Source organism: Myotis lucifugus, unplaced genomic scaffold (genome assembly GCF_000147115.1).
Source record: "Myotis lucifugus unplaced genomic scaffold, Myoluc2.0 scaffold_385, whole genome shotgun sequence".
NCBI lineage: Eukaryota > Metazoa > Chordata > Mammalia > Chiroptera > Vespertilionidae > Myotis > Myotis lucifugus.
Genome location: NW_005871433.1, coordinates 221886 through 242636, shown reverse-complemented (window position 1 = coordinate 242636; position 20751 = coordinate 221886). Strand labels below are relative to the sequence as shown.

Genomic DNA, 20751 nt, shown 5'->3' with positions numbered 1-20751 from the left:
CCTCTAGTACAACATAATAACCTAATAATACGTATATACTGTGAAACGATCATCACAATAGGTTTGGTTAATGCCAACCACCACACATAGTTACAATTTTCTTCTTGTGATAGAAACTTGTAAGATCTACTCTCTTAGCAACTTTCAAGTATACAAGGCGGTATTGTTAACTAGTCACCATGCATTACATCCCAGAACTTATAACTGGAAGTTTGCACCCTTTGACCACCTTCACCCATTGCCCCCACCTCCCACTCTTGGGGTCTCTTATATTGAATTGTCTGTGTACCTGACTGTTGTTCCCTCTAAAATAAATTCCTGGAGGGCAGCGTTTGCATCTCACACTGCTCAGACTTCTTTCATAATAGCCACAGTTCAGGATGTGACAAGCACCCCTTACTAATTGCCCTGGTGACTTTGGTTTTCCGAGGTCTGCACTGGAGGCAGACCTAGTCCCTCTCTGGCTCCCAGGCCGGCTTCTTGGAGGGGCAGGGAGAACAGAGCAGGCAAGCATTTTATTACGCAAGAGTTGAATTTTATTATGCATAAAACTCAACTCCAACTCCACTGGAGCACAAACAGAATTCATAAATGGAAGCTTCCAATCACTTTCACTCCCCTCTCATGTTGTTGTTTTTTTCTTCTTCTTCTTTTTCCTGAAGGAATACAAGCAAAGATAGAGAGGCTGGTTTTTATTAGAATTGTCAAACTGTCATTTAGTTGCTAAGTTGGCAATTTGCCCGAGGCAAGAATTCAGAAACATGAGGTAATACATAATACATGGGTTTACAGAGCTCTGAAACATTTGCCGGAATTTACAAGCAATTCTGAGTTTTCCTTTTGGGGAGTTCTTCGGAATATAGCTCTTTGGTGTGGTGTTCCATCAAATCACCATTATTATGCTTTTTATGACACTGTGGCTCTGTGCACATCACCGTGTGCCTGGCCTCGGGGGGGCGGGGGGAGAAAGTGCCATTCCAATATTTAAATCCACTCTCTTAAGAAATGATCTACTTCCCCAAATATATAAAACCAAACCAAAGTTCCTTTCCCAATGTTTAAAAAAAGCTCTTCTCATTTATTAGCTGTTTTGCACCAGAAACAAATGGCCTCAACATCTGGGCTACGTCTCCCACCGAGACTGATGTGTGTGCAGCTATTTTTCGGTAAACAGTAATTAAACCACATTTACAAGTTCATTAGCACAGACAGGCCATCGCACAAACAAGGGAGAAGAGTGTGCGGGGAGTCCTTTGGGGAGCGGGTGTTTACGATTTAGTCCAGAACGTGTCTCAGTAGATAACTACAAACGCTTTGCGACCCACGATGCTGAACTTGCGAAAACCATCTGGACTTGGTTAGTCTGAAGGACAAAAACCTCAGCGGACATGTGATAGAGTTGCATTCCCAGGGGAGGAGAGGAAAGAGAGAGGCATGTCCGACAATACATTTTTTCTATTGAAAGACGGGAATTTCTGCCTGTTTGAGTTGAAGAGGGAGGAAAAAAATCACATCAGGGAAATGCCACATTAATTAGCAGTCAAGAGAAAAATAGTCTGCTGACAAAAGTTGCACCTCAGGTGAAACCTTTTTCATTACTCCACAGTCATCAGAATACTTATTTTGTGCCAGGAGAACATACTGGGGGGAATCTCAGGCCATTGAATAAAAATGCTTGGGTCCAAAGCCTGGCTCCGTTGTTGCCTAGACTCTTGGGTAATCCACTGAACTTCTTGGTGCACCTCAGTTTTCTCATCTTTACAATGGATCCAGTAGTATGACTTCGTATCTCACTGATGTGATGTGAGAATTAAATGAGACAGGCATATATGTAAAGCTCCAGCATTCAGCCAGGCCACACACCATGCAAAATGAAAACCGCGTCTTACCCTTGACGGCCCTTCACATAGGATTCTATTGAACCTTTCCAGCAATCCTGAGTGGGAGGCAGGAAGGCTTTCCATATTTTATAAGCAAAGAAATGAAAACTCAGAGAGGTTAAGTGACTTGTCCCAAGTCACACAGCTTGTGAATGAGAGAGCCAAATGGTAAGTTCGAGTTGTATGAGGCTGTCTACTGTTTTTTTCCTACTATGCCCGACTAGCTCCAGGAACAAAGGACACAGAAATTAAGACAACAGTCCCCTAAAAATGTCAGAAAGAAGCAGTGAGGAGAGAGGAGACAGCTTCCTACTGGCACTCATTTATTCCACACATATGTGCTGAGTGTCTGCTGGGAGCGAGACACGGGTCTAGGCACTGGGGGCTCCGCAGGAAGCCAACAGGCCAAAACCCTGTTCTCATGGAGTTAGTGCAGGAGACACAATAAATTGGATAAATAAGTGAAATGCTAGATGGAGGTGTGCCATGGAGAAAAGTGAAGAAGGAAGGGGGTCAGGGAATACCAAGGTGGGTGGATGGTTGTTTATCCTATCTAATAATAGACAAACATGGTAATTGACCGTACCTTTGCTACGCCTCCCATTGGCTAATCAGCATGATATGCAAATTAACCACCAACAAAGATGGCGGCTAATTTGCATACTGCAGGCAGGGTGGGACAACGCCATCTGGGCCTGCTATTTGCCACCCGGGGCAGTGGGGCGGGACAGCGCCATCCCGCCTGCCCCGCCGCCATCCTGGCCTGCTATCTGTGACCCGGGGCGGCGGGCGTACCGTGTGCGACCCGACCCAGGGCGGTCTGGTGGGGCAGCAGCGATCCGCCGGCCTGCCCGGGCGCCCTGTGTGCGACCCGGACTGGGGAGGCCAGGCGGGGCAGCGAAGGCTCCCTCCCCCCGGTCAACGGGCTCTGATCACCTGATGGCGAACGGGGAGCCGGGGGTAGGTGGCGGCAGGGGGCGGGGCCGGCTGCCAGCAGCCGGGGAAGATGGCTCTGATCTCAGGCCAGACCTTGGGACCGTACCCGTGCACAAATTTCGTGCATTGGGCCTCTAGTTTTAAATAAAAAGCCAGGGAAGGCCCCACTAAGAAAGTGATATTTGAAAAAGACCAGAGGAAGTGAAGGTGGTAGCCATGGAGATATCAGGGGAAAACTATTCCAGGCAGAGAAAACAGCAAACGAGAAGGGTCTAGAAGAGGAACATGCTTAGCATGCTCCAGGATACGGGGGAGGGGAGGGCAGGAGAAAGTGAAGGAGGTGAGATCAGAATCATGACGAGAGCCAGATGATGTGAGACCTGGAGTGACCGGAAGGACTTGGGCTTCCACTCCGAGTGAGACGGAGTCCCTGCACGACTTTAGCAGAGAGGTGATAGGAGTGATTTATATTCTACCAGGACCGCTCTGGCTGCGGTGCTGAGAGTAAGCTAAGGAAGGGTGAGGGCAGAGGTGGGGAGACCAGCTTGGTGGCCACTGCAGTGATCCAGGCAAGAGATGAGGGTCGCTGGAGCTGGCGGTAGTGGCAAAGGAGGTGACAATTGGACCAAACTTTTAGGAGTTAACAGAATTGGATAATGTAAGGTGTGAAAAAAGGGAGCAGTCCAGCTTAACTCCAAGGTGTTGCCCTAAGGGAGTATCAGGGTGAAGTTGAGACTTGCTGAAATGGGCAAAGGGCAGGAGAAGCAGGGCGTGTGGGTGAGGCAGGGCATGGGCATCTGTGCTCAGTTGTGCACGTGTTAATTCTGAGATGCCTAATGTACATCCCATATAATGTATGTCAGTGATGGCGAACCTATGACACACATGTCAGAGGTGACACGCGAACTCATTTTTTTGGTTGATTTTTCTTTGTTAAATGGCATTTAAATATATAAAATAAATATCAAAAATATGTCTTTGTTTTACTATGGTTGCAAATATCAAAAAATTTCTATATGTGACACGGCACCAGAGTTAAGTTAGGGTTTTTCAAAATGCTGACACGCTGAGCTCAAAAGGTTCGCCATCACTGATGTATGTAGTATATATAACATATATCTGTTAATTTTTGCTGAGTCTGTGCTACCTTTAAGTGCAATGCACATCGATTCTGTTGCCATCCGCATTCTGTTATTCAGTAACTCACTCTGACAAGGGTAATGTGGAACTGCCCGGCCTATTTTGGGTCACATCCAGTCTCCCAAACAATAAATCTGGGGTTAATATTGACCACAGATGAAAAAGGAAAATATACAAAAAGAGAAGACATCAAACCACCAACCGAGAACCATGACCAGGAATCTAAAATATGAAGTTAACTTTCTATTTAAGAAGAAGAAGGGAAAAAAAAGCACAGCTCCTAAAAGTGATGCCACAGGGAAAGGAAATGGCGACTGGCGGCAGCCTGTGGAATGCGTGTGCGCCCTTCTTTGTTGTTTTTTTTTTGTCTCTGTGGAGAGAAAGATCGCAGCATTTCATTCCTGCAGTTCCTCATCAGGTTCGAAAAAACTCCGGGAGTTAACTCCTAAGGGCCCAGCGTTAGGTTCTCCAGGGAAAAGTCCACAGCTCATCCTGGACACCCTGGTTAGCTTCAAAGGAAAAGTCTCAGTGCCATCTGCTCTGAGGTCTCCTAAAATGGAATTTACAAGATGCGAGCAGCTAAAGTCAAGCTCAGCTACAACAAAGAACACAGAACCCGCAGTGGTTTAAGGAAGAGATCAGGACAATCTGTAATAATAAAAGTGCAGTATGCTAATTAGACCTTCCGGACATCCTTCTGGACATCCTTCCAGATGAACTTCCGAACGAAGCCAGGGCTGTAAGGGCCGAGCCCCTTGCACAAATTTAGTGCATTGGGCCTCTAGTTAAAAATGTTTGCCTGTTTGGGGCATGTAATCTTGTCCTCTAATTTTTAACCAATGGAATGTCTAAATTATGAAAACATACCTAGAAAAAAGTTCCTAAAATGCAGGGAAGAAATGATGAGTTATAGATGGATGGGAGCAAGCATTCATTTATAATGACTTGAACCTCAGATCCTTTAACCATCTGAATTTATTTTACAGGTGGCTAAAATCCAGCAACTTTATTTCTAGGTCATTTGTCTTTGATTCTCACTGGGGAGGAAAAAAGACTAAACAAAAGTCTGAAGATCACACTGCTTCAGAAATTTCTCTTCAATGGAACTTGCCCCTCAGTGGACGTTTGAAAGGACACCATATATATGAACTGACATATTTATATATAATGGGCAAATTAAGACATAAAACACAGTGGTGCCTGAAGGGAAAAATTAAAATATTAAAGAGGGACAAGTGAAGTTATAGAACAATCCCTAGCTGAATTTTATCTTGACCAAAGCCTCTGGTAAGAACAAATGTTATTAGGAAACCAGACTTATATTTCCTACAACCTCAACTGGATCACAAAATGGCTTTGCTGGGACTGCCAGAGGTTTGTCACGAAGCCGCTGCTTGCAGGGAGGCCTTCTTCCCAGTGAGAATGGGGACCTGCACCTCCAGAGTGAGTGGCCCACCTGTGACTCTGGGTCACACACCTGGCAAAGAGGTGACAGAGTTTGAGATGAGAACTGAACTGGTACGAAATACATAGTGAGCAGGAGGCTCAGGGGAAACAAGTCCTTCCGCCTCCCCCGTGCTTAGATAAAGCCCAGGAAACCCACCTGCTCTTCTCAGGTGAGCAGGGCTCACCTGGGGCCTTGTCTACAGAACCTGCATTTCAGTGTGCAAGGGGCCTGGTGTTGGTCTGCTTTCCAATGTTTTATTTTTCATAAAAATAAAGTGCAACCACATAACTGCCCACAGAACATATATTTCTGTGAAGAATCTGAATAGAATATTATCTAACAACCGCCCTTTGCCTCTCCCCTCAAAATGGAAATATCATTTTTGGTTTTGTTGATTACCAAAGCATTACATCATTATTGTAAAAAATGTAAGGAACAAGAGGATGTGGACATGAGAACATGAACACTCTTGCTCTGATCCAACAGCACTCCATAGAAGATAAGCACTATTAATAGTTTTCTTTGTCTATATCTTCTTAGACATCTAAATGCAGAGACATGAAATTTGTTCACTCTGACCATAAATGGGATCATACTACACTATTCTGTAATCTTCATTTCACTTGAAAGTATACTGTGGGTGTTCTACCTATGGATGTGTCTTATCATTTTAAATTGCAGAATTTTCATTGATTCAACAAACAGTATTAGCACTGACGTAGTGCCAAGCATTGCATTGGGTAGGTAACTGGTAACATGAGGCTTACAGCCCTTTCATATTCCATTGCTTGAAATGTACTTAATGACTCTCCCTTGTTGGACACTAGGTTGCTTCCACTTTTCTTTTGTTCCTTTGGCATTCAATTCAATCCTGGCTCCCAGATTCTTTGGGGAGTATTTATAGCAAAGAGATTATTGTTACGGTCTCCAGACCCTCCCTTATAAATTCTCCAAAAAGCCATTTTCCTCTTGCGCCTTTACATCCTAACCATGCATTTTTTCAAGAGTTTGCACACCAGCTAAGATTAGTATTGAACTGGAATTGAAATTGGATTTGGAATTCCACCCCATTCCCTCTGGCCTGCCTGTGTCACAGGCATACACACCTGCAAGCTTGCCATTTGCTCCCTCTCGCACCTAGGAGGGCACACCCACCTTGCTCTTTTACGAGTGCAACTATTGTCAGCACATAAATGCCCCCTCTCCCTTCTCAGCCTCCACTCCTCCTGAACTTTCATGCCCACACCTTTCCCTGCTACTTTAAGTCTAGCTGATGGCTGACTTCTCCACCAAATCCTCCCACAGTGCCAGCAACTGGAGGTGAATTGATATCAATCGCATGCTCACACTATCCCTAAGTGAGCACACAGGGCCATACCAAATGGCCACCTTCCGGATCTGCAGAAACGACAAAGCTGTCCCAAAGGAAGAAATCATTGGAGTCTCAAGTCAGGGCTCCAGATGAGGAGCACGTGTCCCCTCGCTATCAGACCTCCTGGCCATCAGACCACTGCATACGCACTTGTCTGGGCGTCGGGGACAGATGCCAGGTCAGGGCTGGCTGCAGGGAGGGAAAGACTGGGGGGCACTGAGGCCCTCCACATTCCCCAGGGCAGCCACAGGCTGAGACCCTACCTAAGTTGGCTGACTCCTGTGAAAATCCAATTGCAATATGTGTCTGTTTAGCTAAAGGTACTAAATATTCTCTTATTGAAAAGACAGGAATTATCACTTTGGGTTACAATAAAACCCTAAAGCAGAACAGTGAGCTGTCACAGACTGAGAAGGGCAAATAGATCAGCTGTGGGCATCCAGGCCTCCTCACTGAACTAGCAGCCAGAGGTACATGAGCAGCTCAAGTCCCCATTTTTAGACATCCTCTAGGGGCCACAAATGCATTCAGTTAATTGATCCAAGCCCCTCCATACAGTCTAAGAATAGTTCATCATTTTTTTATTTATTCAGCAAACATGTGTTTAACATCTACTGTTTCCTGGCTTGGAATGACTATGCTTATAAAAATAGTCTCCTACACAGGATAGGGGGAGAAGGGAATATGGCTCTGGTGGCAGCTCAGAGCATTTTCAATAACATTTTATTCTCATAATTTCACTGTACAGTTGGAAGAGGGATATTATATCTTTGCTTTATTCCAAGGATGAGGCGCTTAGAGAAGCTGACGGCCATGACAAAGCCACGTCACTTGTGGTCCCAGGGGAGCAGGATCGGGACACCCTCCCCACTCCCACACCCTCCTTATCTTGGGCTCAGTCACTTTGGGAGTTGGAATGGCTGCTTCTGTGGGATGTATTGAGCGATCACTCCCTATCCTGGCCAATGTGGCTGAAATATTCGTGTTTGTTCATCAACTGTGTGTACAGTGAGAAGTCCACTAATTGGCTAACAAGAAGAGACTATCAAGTTATTTCTTTTAACCTCTTGCACCTTTTGTGTTCTCCAGGGGAAGACTGTGGAAAGAGAATTGGTCTTGGTAGCAGAAGAACTAAGTTGAAGTTCTTATTATATACCGTGTTATGTGACCTTGGGAATGTCATTTGACGTCTCCCTCTGTCTCATTCTTCTACAGTAACATTGGCATAATAATACCTCTCTCATAGGGCTGTCTGAAGGACTAAGTGAGAAAAAGGGATCCCAATGAATGGGAAGAGTTCAATATTGTGTCTGGCATCTAGCAGGTGCTCAATAAATGTCGACAGTTAATCTGAACGAGATAGGGTTTAGTTTAGTGGGTTGTTTACAAGATGAGCCTTGATGATTTGAGAGAACTCTCCCCCTTGCTTTAATGGAGAATTAGAAAGAACAAGAGCAAGAAAGTGACAGAGAAAGGATGAAGGGAAGGGAGGGAGGGAGGGAGGGAAGGAAAGAAGGAAGGAGGGAGGGAGGGACTGTTAGCTTCCAGCCTGACTGCCTCCTTAGGGTCACCTGCCAGATGCTAAAGCATTTGTGTGTTTGCACCCAGAAGGGACTCCTGCCAGACCCCTGGCTGAGTTGTCCCTGCACAGAAGTCATTATTCTAACCTGAAATTAAGCAAATTCGTTCTGTTAGAGAAGCAGCTGATGGAGAGTAGGATATTGTGTTTTTTCTCTGGTCTTCTCTCCTGAGGCTGGGTTGGGGGGGGGGGGGCTACATGGAACTGGGCAGAATCAGAACTGTCTCAAAGAAACCCCATGACCAATGAGCCATCCAGCCCCAAAAAGGAGGGCTTGTAACACATTCCCAGGGTCTGGTAGGACAAGAATGGTATGTTAGGAACAAACTGGATGCCATCAACAGATGTGGGATATAAATAATTAACTGAACCCCTCCTTACTTGGGGGAAAATGGTTCTTAGTTGTTTTATTGTTTGTTTGTTTGTTGTTAACCAGCTTTTCATAAGAAGGTCAGAGGTGAAAAAAGGAATGAACTTTATGAAAAAGAAAAACAAAATTCTACTTATTAGTGGGGAAAAAAGACAAAAATAGCCATAGGAGAATCCTTGTCTCTCAACTTTATTTCTAACTAGAGGCCCGGTGCACGAAATTCATGCATGGGGTCCCCTCAACCCAGCCTGCACCCTCTCCAATCTGGGACCCCTTGGGGGATGTCCGACTGCCGGTTTAGGCCTGATCTTGGGGATCGGGCCAAACTGGCAGTTGGACATCCCTCTCACAATCTGGGACTGCTGGCTCCTAACTGCTCACCTGCCTGCCTGCCTACCTGATCGCCCCTAACTGCCCCCCCACCCCCCGCCGGCCTGGTTGCCCCTAACTGCCCCCCTCTGATGGCCTGGTCATCCCCAACTGCCCTCCTGCCAGCCTGGTCGCTCCCAACTGCCCCTCCCGCCAGCCTGGTCAACTGCCCCCCCTGCTGGCCTGGTGGCTGCCAACTGCCCCCCTCTCCACCAGCCTGGTTGCCCCACGCAGCCTGTTGTTCAGTCATTTGGTCGTCCCTCACTAACCCCCCTGCCAGCCTTGTCACCCCATGCAGCCTGCTGTTTGGTCGTTACTGTTACTGTGACGGCATCCTGGACAATTTGCACATTCCTCTATTATTAGTATAGATTACTGCCACCATTCCTTATTCTAGGCCTTCATTATCTTCCACCTACACTCAGAAATACTAACTGCTCTCCAAGTTTAAGACTCTCTATCTGATCATGCCATGTTATTTCTCAGAGATCTTCCATGTTCCCTGCTGATGGCAGATTAAAGGCTAAACCTTATGGCCTGGTAGTCAGGGCCCTTCAAGGTCACACCCCAAACTCATCGAAATCACCAAATTCCTTACTCTATCCTGAACTTGCACAACCACTTTAATATATATATATATTTATTTATTTTCCGGGAGAGAGGAAGGGAGAGGGAGAAAGAGAAACATTGATGTGAGAACGAAACATTGATCGGCTCCCTCCCACGTCCTCCTACTGGGGATCTAGCCCGAAACCTGATACCTGGGCATGGGCCCTGACCAGGAATCAAACCGGCAACACTTTGGTGCATGGGAGGATGCTCAACCAACTGAGCCACACCTGCCAGGGCTGCCCAAGCACTTTTACTGTCACCCCCATCCTCACAGTGGTCTAGTGGAGGAAGCTCATGAGAGATAAACATAAAACCCGTTGTAAACATGGAAGTGGCTCCCAATAGTCAATGCCTCTCTCCTTCTCTACCTGCTGAAATCTTACTTGCTGTTCAGGTGGAGGTTATTACTTTCTCCATTCCTCTGTCCTTCCTTTTCCAAGCGACCAGTAAGCATATCTCCAGAGTTTTGTTGCTGCTTCTCTCTGTGGCTCAGAGAAAGATGCCAGCATGTGGTAGATGCTTAAGAAACCATGGCTCCATTCTGTTGAGCCTGTTTCCTAAGGACCATAGAGGGTGAGACATTGCTGTGTCACTTTCCAGAATTCTGTTAAGCAGAAGGCACTAGAACATTTATACCTACTGGTGTTAGTCGGCAATTGTTCCATTGGTAGTACCCAGAGTTCATGTCTGTGGACTTTGAAGTGAGTTTTCCTTCTCCTAACAATATCTGGGGAGCTGAGATTTTTCTTTTGTCTCAGGTCAAAGGTTACCAGTAATGGTATTAGTATTGGTTTTCTTCTTGTATTGTTTTTCCTAGAAAACGGAAAGTAGCCTCAGGATTTTTTATTTATTTATTTTTTTGATGGTGGTAGAGTCAGGATCAGCTGGCTAAGAGAAAGAAAAACGTCCCCCAGGATACAGACCTAGACTGGAACCCTATCTCTGCCGTGCCAGCTGGATACCCCTCAACAGCACCTCTTCCCAAAACAAAACAAAAAAATGTAACTAGGAACTAGAGCATTGTAGACATTTCCGTTTCCAAGGAGAATCCTGGCTTTACAGTGTGTGGTTTTCATCGTCAAGGAAATAACCCCAACGAGGTAGGGAAGTTTCCATCCCTAGCAAGACAGATGCAGCTTGTAGAACTTAAAAAAAAAACACAAAGCAACAAAAAACGTTTCTCCCTATCAAATTTTAAAAATCTCAGGATTGGAGTTTCAGGCGGGATAGGGACCCGGTCTCACCTCTGGTTTACCTACCCCCTGTCTTCACTGTCAAGACTAAGCTTAGTCAGGAAATAACCCGTGAGGATTTCTACTGACCATGTGTTCCCACTGCAGCAGCAGGACACGGCAGTGCTGCCTGGCCCTGTGAACCTCTCAGCACACGCAGAAGACGACACTACCTAGGCAGCGCCCTGGGGTGGGTGGATGAGAGTGCTGAAGGCTCTAGGAGGCCCGAGTGGTCCTGTCACCGGGAAGGCCAACTCACCGACAGGCCCCGCACCTGGGCTGAGGAATCTGACTTAAATGAGCAAAATAAAATTTAGCAATTGTAGAAAAGAGAAAATCTCACCACTCTATTATGAATGCCACACCATTGATTCAGAATCACTCAATTGCTCTGCTTTTGATGATCTCCACTCACCATTTTACCTGCTCATCTCTCACGACATGAAATGCACATGAATCCGACTTGTGATGCTCACCCATCGTCCTGCTTTAGCAAACACAGTTTCAATTATGTAGAAATAAGCTTTGAGACTTGGTCACTGACATGCAGGGTAAGGAAATCAGTCAACAAAATATTTTCTTTTAGTCTCACAGCCTCACTGATACACTGTCAAATTTTCTTTCAACATACAAAATCGGATACGATGGACGAGGGCATACAGCCCAGCTGTCTTTCTAATTATCATCTTTTCTTGATAGGACTCAGTTAAACAATTCTTTTTGGGGGAAAGATTTTTTCTTGTGTTTGTCACACAGATACCCACTCTCTGTTTTGCAGAGACAGAGGTGTGTAATCGTGTAACAATTTCTTTCCCACAGAGGAATGCCACAAGTGCCACCATGAACAGCTGCAGACCCGGCGCTGTGGAAGTGGGAGGGAAGATTTCATTACCACGTGACATCACAAGGGAGTGAGTGAGTAGGTGTGCTTCCCCAAGTCTGATCTTCCCCCCACTATTTGGCATTTATCACAATCACCTGCTACTTGATGTCTCCAACTCATCAGGGCCTCTCTGTCCCCAAGCCCAATGATCACTCCCACTTCATTACTGGTCACACGCCAGCAATGTGCTAAATGCTTTCCATACATTATCTCACTTCATCCCTGTAGCAACCCTGTGAGGGAAGCACAATTCACCCATTTTGCAGATGAGGGCACTGAGGTTTAGGGAGATTAAATAATTTCTCTGAGATCAGACAGATAGTCAAGGGGAGGAGCCAGTTTTGAATCCGGCTGCACCAGACTCCAAGGACCTGCTATCATCACGCAGCTCAGTATCACGTTTAAGGAAAGGAAGGGGGTTGAAAATGAAGACCTACTAGTCCCGTGGTTGGCAAACTGCGTCTCGCGAGCCACATGCGGCTCTTTGGCCCCTTGATTGTGGCTCTTCCTAAGCTTTAGGAGTACCCTAATTAAGTTAATAACAATGTACCTACCTATATAGTTTAAGTTTAAAAAATTTGGCTCTCAAAAGAAATTTCAGTCGTTGTACTGTTGATATTTGGCTCTGTTGACTAATGAGTTTGCCGACCACTGCACTAGTCTAACACTTCACAGTTTTACAAGCAAGTTCACACCCATGACCTTACTTAACTTTACACAATAACTCTTTGCACTAGTTATCCCTACTTTACAGTAAGGAAATTAAGGTTCCGAGAGGGAAAGTCATTGAGCAAACAATTCAGAGAAGCTCCAGATCGCTGATGTAAAGATGAAACTCAGAAGCACCGACATGCAATGAGGTGCACGATGATAAGAAATGAATGTGGACTTTGAGGTCAAAGGTTTGAATTTGAGTTCTTGTTCTGTCACTTACTAGTTAAATGACCCTGAGCAAGTCATTTCACCTGTCCTGCCTCAGTTTTGCAAGTGTAAAATGGGCATGCCAATCATACCTTAAAAGGTATGGATCCATTTAGGCTGTTTCCAAATCTTAGCTATTATAAATTGTGCTGCTATGAACATAGGGGTGCATATATCCTTTCTGATGGGTGTTTCTGTTTTCTTGGGATATATCCCTAGAAGTGGTATTACTGGGTCAAATGGCAGTCCCATTTTTAGTTTTTTGAGGAAATGCCATACTGTTTTCCACAATGGCTGTACCAGTCTGCAGAGTGGATTAGAAAACTGTGGTACATTCTACACAATGGAATACTATGCTGCTGTAAAAAAGAAGAGATTTTTACCATTTGCAACAGCATGGATGGAACTGGAGAGCATTATGCTAAGTGAAATAGGCCAGTCAGAGAAAGATAAGTATCATATGAGCTCACTCATTTATGGAATATAATGAACATCATAATCGGATGAACAGAAATACAGAGACAAAGAAGCATCGAACAGACTGCCAAACTACAGCAGGAAGGCAGGGGAGGGTTCGGGGGTGGTGGTGGTAAGCGATCAACCAAAGGACTTGTATGCATGTATATAAGGATAATCAATAGACACAGACACTGAGGGGGGGGGAGAAGAGAGGGGCGCGAGGGCATGTGCCGGGAGGTAGGGGAGGTCAATGGGGGGGGGGGGGGGGAAGGAGACATATTTACTACTCTTTGTAATACTTTAAACAATAATAATAATAATAAAAGGTACGGATCCAATTAGGTACTGTGTGAGAAAGTATTGTGTAAATTACCCAGTGCAATACAATGACAGGCTTTTGCTATCTGAAAACAGCATATTCCCATGAAGCCTTTCATAAGCTGAAATGATGTAAAGCAAAGAGGCACCTGCCATTAATTTGCACAGAAACATTTGTAAGCATTCCTAGACTGCCCCCCAAAAATAACCTACAAAATCATGTCAAATCACACATGAAACACAAAATAACACCAACAGGCAGTCAGCACAGAGCTGCTCTCCCCGCGCAGGTGCTTGCGGCCTGTGCAGTGGCTCACTGCAAAGCAAACGCCGGACAGCCTTCCTTGCTCGCCTTTTTCTGGTCATTGTCGGCAGCATCTTCTCAGCGGTGGGGTTGGGTTTGCCTCTTGGTGCTTTTACAATCCCTTTAGAAAAATGTCAAAACCACTGCTTTGCTCTCTAACCCTTATTTCTAACCAGGCTTTGAAGGTTGATTAGAAAGAAGCCCTCGAAATAATGACGATATTCTGGAATTAAGGTCATTTTTCTTTCCTTTCTTTTTTTTTGGAAACAATTTTCATATGATAATTACTTCAACTGTTTCTAAATTCAGCCTCATAAAAGGCTCTGCAGAGCAGATGCCTCCATGCTCAGGAATGATCACAAAAGATGCAAAGCATCGCTGTCGGAACTCACCTGGCACAGAATTCCCGCTCCACCCGCCGGACAGAATTAGAAAGAGGGCTGACGGGCCAAGTGCGCGGAGGCCTGTGGATCTGCTTCTGGCACCAAGTCTGACAATAGGAATGTTACAGAATGACCCTTAGATCACAGACGATGGTGTCCAACAGCTCTGGGTCTAAATCCCGCTCCGCCACTCACGTGTATGCAGGCTACTCACGTACACTCTCAGAGCCTTGGTATTGTCACCTGCAAAACAGGGACACTAGTGTGTGCGATACGTGGCTGTCAGAGAGAAACATACATGAAATGCCTGTACATATACACAGGAAGGAGGACCTTTGCCCTTCCCTCTGCCTCTACTCAGAAGCACTGTTGTCACCGGGTGAGTTTGCAGACTCATGCGCCAAAGAAAAGACTACACTTTGTTCAAGTCCAATACGTTCCCTCTGCTTCTTGCTTTCACCTGGCTCCAGACATAAGCAGAAATTTCTGGCACTTTCTCTCTCATCCCTATATATACTAGTGGCCCGGTGCATGAAATTCGTGCACATTAAAAGGGAATTAATTAGAGGAAGTATTTTAATATTGCTATTTGCCCTTTCTCTATAATAGAAGTGTCAGAGATGAAAGAAAATTAGTAAAATGTATATGAAAATCTCCCTCCTGTCAGAGTCTGGGGCGTGCCGCGGGCCCAGAGTCAAGTCCTTGCCCATCTGTGCACGCCTTGAAATCGCATGAGACCCAGACCCGGCCGGCCCCACCCCCATCAAGCCCTGCAGGGCAGGGGGTGCAGCCTCAGGTCCCCCGGCCCCGGCGCAAGGGTGTGACGACCATTTGCACATAGCTCTTTATTATATAGGATATAGTACTGTGACTCTGTCCCTCACAGCTTAGCAGCTAAGTGGTGGAAGCACTGAGATTTGAGTTGAGGATGGAGCCTCACCCAATCCCTCCACAGATTAGGTCAAGCCTGGTTGCCTGACTAATGACAGGAGGCACTTCCATGTCCAAGGTCTGTGTGTTTATAGCTCCCAAGGCACGGGGAGGAGTAGGGGTTGGAGGAACAGGATTTGGATAGTTCCAGGTCTTTGGCTGTAACACCACTAACATCACCTCACGGAATAAAATGGTAGCCAGCACACACCGAAAGAAGCCTCGTTTCCTAAGCAAAGACTATATGCAATCCTCCTCCAACTGCTTCAATTCTAATGACAGGGTCACTTCCAGTCTCCTTTTTTTTTGTTTTATTTGGTTTTGTTAATCCTCACCTGAGGATATTTTCCCATTGATTATTAGGGAGCGTGGAAGAGAAAGGGAAAGACAGAGAGAAACATCAATGTGAGAGGAACACATCGATTGGTTGCCTCCTTTTAAAAATTCCCTTTCCTGTACCAGCAACCAGACAGCACGTGGCTGGAGCTTTCTGCCAGACCCTCCGGAGCCCCCCTGCCGAGGACAGGGTGGTGGGCCGTGAGCACCCCTGCACGGCAGCTTTGCTGGGCGAGGAGGTAGGTGCCCCTCCTGCCAGGCGCTTGCAGTTGGCCCGAGGAGTTATGAATTGTAAGGAGGTCTCCACTCGATGACGTCCTGCCACACAGCAGGCTCTCTTTCCAGCAGGGAAGCCAGACTTTTTTTAGGGTGATAACATCTGGGTTTCCTTTTTATTCATCAGACATAGATCCAAATGTAGAAATGCCCAGCGTGTCATCACATACTAGTATTTTCACGCTCTACTGAAAACCACACACAGCCAAAACAATGCAAATGTCCTGCAACAGATCAATGGATAAGCAAAACCGTCTATAGATGGTTATGTATATTTTACCGTAATTTTTTTAAAAAGAGAGAAAGGACTACCCAGCTGTCCTGGGATAGGGACTCCATGAATGGAGAGGGTCCCCGAATTCCACCCGGCTTCCGGCTTCCACATGTCACGGGGGCAGAGCTTTTCTGAGTGAGAAAAGATCAAAGCCGCAGGAAACAATGCTCTTCCCCAGACCTGGCAAAGAGCCTTACCGAGCCGCCCCACCGACAAAATAATGGACTCCATGCCGGCTTCTGTTCATCCAGGGGAACAGCCCGCCCCGCGCCGGGAGGGGCAGGCAGCACTCTGCTTGCAAAGGCCGCTCAGCCCTTTGGCCAGAAGGCAACCAGACGAGCCTGTTGTAGTCTCTGGCACATGATTTATGGCCACGGATATGGTTTATTTCCAAATTCAAACTATAATTCTAAAGACGTTTCTGGGGGGAAAAATGATTTCCCTCCAACGGCATTTTTTGGCTACTGTAATAAAACTTAATTCCTTCATGTTTGCGCATGAAATATAAAATTTTTTTATTCGATTAAGCCATTATAAACAGATTTCCTCCTAAATGTCTTCTACAATACAGAACTAATCCTGGGTCTTCTAAATGATCCTGGCTAAGAATACAATAAATGGTTTTTAAATGTCTATATGTAATTATTTTATCCATGAATAAAAGAAGTAACTGCCGGCTGTAATTCGTGGAATTGAATAGAAAGAACATAATTTACATCTACTGCTTTATTCCTAATAGCAATTGTAAAAATAACTAAAAATTCTGGGGGCTGTAGTCATGGAGACACCCCTACCTTTTAAGTGTAAGATATAATTTGTTGAGGAATGTCTGCTAAACCAGAATGAAAACTAACAGAGACAAGCAAACTTAATCGAAATCTTTAAATTCTAGTTTTTCCTCTTTCAATTGGATTGTTTCATAACAACTTCGTGCCTGGAAGTAACCACAATGAAGAGTAATTTCCAAATGTGGCAAACTTAAAAAAAAGCTCAGTTAGAACACTGGGAGAAAAAAAAAGAAACACAAAAAACCCCACTCCAACTACAGTGTTTTGAGTGGGTTCCAACTCTGATGGACGTGAGGGGCAGGAAGGGCGCTACATAATGAATAACGAGCGAACAAGATGCGGCCCCAACTCTGTCAGCGTGAGCAACCGAGTGCCCAGACAACGGTGTGAGCTACAAATGTGAACTATGTGGGTAACTTTAAATAGTCATCACATTAATAATGAAAAAGAAACAGGGGAATGAATTTTAATAAGATATTACATTTAACCACAATGTATCCAAAACATTATCATTTTAACATATGATCAATTCTAAAATTATTAATGGAAAAATTTAAATTCCTCTTTTTTTGTTGTTCTAAATCTTTGAAAGTCAAAATGTCTTTTTTTTTTTTTTTAGTTAAAACACATCTCAGTTTGGGCCCAGCCACGCTGCAGGTATTCAATAGCCACATGTAGCCAATGTCACCATATTGGACCAAGAAGACAGTAGGAGGCCTAGAAAATATGCAAATAGCTCAAAAGCAAAACTGTCCCTTATCAGGACTATAAAAGAGCCGTAATAAAACATCAGGGGCATCTTCAAAGAGGTGGTTGCATCTGAATTGAGTCTTAAGAGTCTTTAATTTAGGACAGGGTCTATTCAGACTTGCATTATGTAAAGAGCTGACTGAGGCTGAAGGGTGGTTGGGACGGAGATAAAAGGAATCAAGAGTCCAGGCAAGAGATGTTGGGAACTTGGGCAAAGACCAGGGTGAATCTAAGCTATTTTGGAGGTGGAATTAGGAGATACAGAGACTGACTAGAGATAGGGCCTGTAGAAGACACTGAAGTGGGTACCCAGCAACCATTTCTCTTTCCTTCCCTGTTAACAGAAACCGGATTTTGTTCAGGTGGTCTGTCTGCATCCTCTGCAATGCCTTGTTTTGGGGAGGAAATGAAAGAATTCCCAGCCCCGGGAGGGTGGATCTTGGTTAACATAAACCAATTATAGTAGCTTTATCTTATCACTGACTGGCTTAGGAAAAGAAATGGAATCCAATTTTGCCCAATGAGACTTACAGGCTAGTGTACAAGGGTGGGGGTGGGATTCTGATAAGGGCTTCTTAGATCTTATGATACAAGGAGGAGATATCTCTGCCTTGGTGTGGTGTGCCGAGGAGGTAATGTCTAGAGCTGCTGCAGCCAATGTCAACCAACATCTGAGAATGGCAGTGGAAACATGGACTCTTGGTGACATCATTAAACCATAGAAATAACCAACCCTGGACACATTTCACCTCTGGACTTCTTGTTTTGTGAGGGAATGCACGTGCAGATTATTTAAGACACATGGGGTTATCTCTAATTTCCATCCTAACAGGAAAAGGGAAGACTCTAGAGTCTAGACAATGCCCCAACCACTGGTAATAGCCATACCATCGTTCCTTTGTTCAGCCTGTTATTGGCATGTGAAGCTCTTTACTTAATGTCCTCAGGGACCCTCCCAACAGTCCAGGGAGGTGTTCAGGCTGACACTATTGTCTGCTTTTTCCTGCACAGTGTCCCTCTCCCCCACTCTCCTTTGCATTCCCAGCAACTGGTACAGTATCCAGAGTAATGATCATTGCTATCATTTCTTAAGCTTTTTCTATGTGTCAGGATGAGTTCAATGTTTTATATACACAATCTCACTTTATCTCCTCATTGACAATAGCTTGCAACTGCTCTATGGGTTGGGATTTATTATCACTATTTGACAGACGAGGAAACGGAAGCTCAGAGGGGTTAAATAAATTCAAGGTCTCAAAGTGAGTGACGTAGCTGCAACTTGACCCCGGTATGTCTCTCTGAATAGGTTATAGTCTTTACCACCACAGACACATGGCACAGAGCAAGTCCATGTGTTTCCTGAATAAATGCATGAATCCAATGAACAAGTAAATGGCTGCTCAAAGAGATGAAGTACCTTGCATATGGTCACCCAGCTGAAGACAGATTCATGACCTGACACAGGTCTCCTAACCCCAAGGCTACTGCCCTGCCTACCATATCCTATGACATTTCCAGCTTTACTGAGGTATATTTGACAACCCACGACTGACATTTATTTGGCACTTGGTTAGATACCACCCTGAATGGTTCCTGGCAATTTCTTTGTGTACGTGTCTTTTCTGTACAACGCAATATGTAAGTTATTGACTCTTATTCAACCTTGGCAATAAATTATGCCATCTTTCCAATAAGGGTGTGGCTGATAACTTTTGGAAGGATAAACATAGTCAAAGATAGAGTGGCTCCCTCCTCAGTCTCCTATATCCCTGTCTTTTTAAAAAGATGTTATTATTCCCTCATGAACGTCTTTCCAATCAGCAAAGCCATGTCAGGCTGTCATCCTTTTTCCTCTCCTTATTTCCTCTTGGGTTCCATGTCAATATTTACACATCACCACTCACTCGACTGTTAACCTAAGATGGCCTTCGATCCCGTCCCCGACCTCTCATCCAATAACCTCACATTTTCCATTATTTAATATCGTCTCTCATAACATTTCCACTTTGACAGGAAAGTAACTTTCCAAAGTCAACTGATATTTCTCTTTTAAAAAGAAGATCAGTTGAGCATTCAAGGGGCCCTGGTGAGCCACGAGAACATTGTCCAAAGCTGTTTGTTAATTTCTCACTGCCCACTCAATTTTCATTATCTCTCTGGAAGCTAATGCAGAGCCCGACCTGACCTCAGAAGGCCGTGGACCAACTGCTCAGAGAGCTGGCTGTCACTAGTCCCCGAGATTTCTTTCCCAAGAAGGAGGGGGAGGAGAAAGGCAAAGAGAAAAGTAAGTGTCTTTCTTTCCTAGCTCTGATGAAGTATTTTGAATTCCAATGGTGCAAAATATCTCATTTTCCCTTGAAATTATTTTTCTCTTGTCCTTCATCACCCCTGCTTCCAGAGAGTCTCCAGTTCTGATCAGTTATATCTCAGAGAAACATGTTGTTTTCCCTCTCTCCATCCCTTGCCCACATTCTGTCTTTATTTGTTCTTAGCAAAATGCCAACAATAGGCCTTCACCAAATACCGATGGAGTGAATGTGACATAACTTCTTGCTGGCACTAGGGTCCTCATTTTGTGACTATTCTCCCCTCCAGACAGTTTCACACTCAGCTATGAGAAAGGCTATTTTTTTAAAACTCACATCTCTCGGTGCCACTTTCTTGCTTGCAAACGCCAATAACGCCCCCACTGTCTTCCATGTCAGGTCTGATCTCTCAGTCTGACATTACGAATTGATTCTCAATCTGGCCCCTGTCTTTTCTAAAGCTCTTGACCCTCTTTCCACCCACTCCTGCCCCAACCACACGAGAGGCAGGCTCTTCTTAAACAGCCGTGAGCTCTTGCCTCTTCACACGGGTCCCCTGCTGTGGTCTCAGCTTCCACGACGCTTCCTCCTGCTGCCCAGACTTCTACCAAATAAACCTTGATCAACTGCTTACTCATCAGTTGCAAATGATCATCCACTGAACATGTTCTAGGTGTCAGACCCTGTCTTGAGCACTTCGTCGTCACCCCAGTATTTCTTTTAATCCCAATTAATAATGGCAGGTCCAGATTTAACCCGATACATCCGACATCGAAGACCACGTGCCCTTACCCACCATATATTCCACATCCCACCCCACCCCCACCCTGTGTCTCTAGCGTATATCTTCATTATAGTGCTCACTGCATTACAAGAGAGTTGCTGT

The 20751-nt window shown here is 45.0% G+C and overlaps 1 protein-coding gene and 1 non-coding gene across 3 annotated transcripts in view; both read right to left on the bottom strand.

Moving 5' to 3' along the window:
* Positions 1–20751, bottom strand: part of NCALD (neurocalcin delta) — a 148099-nt gene that overhangs the window by 17435 nt on the left and 109913 nt on the right. The gene's annotated exons all lie outside the window — the stretch shown is intronic.
* Positions 11677–11807, bottom strand: LOC111823080. Its single transcript, XR_002826064.1, has one exon. It is a non-coding gene; the product is annotated as a small nucleolar RNA SNORA41 (small nucleolar RNA).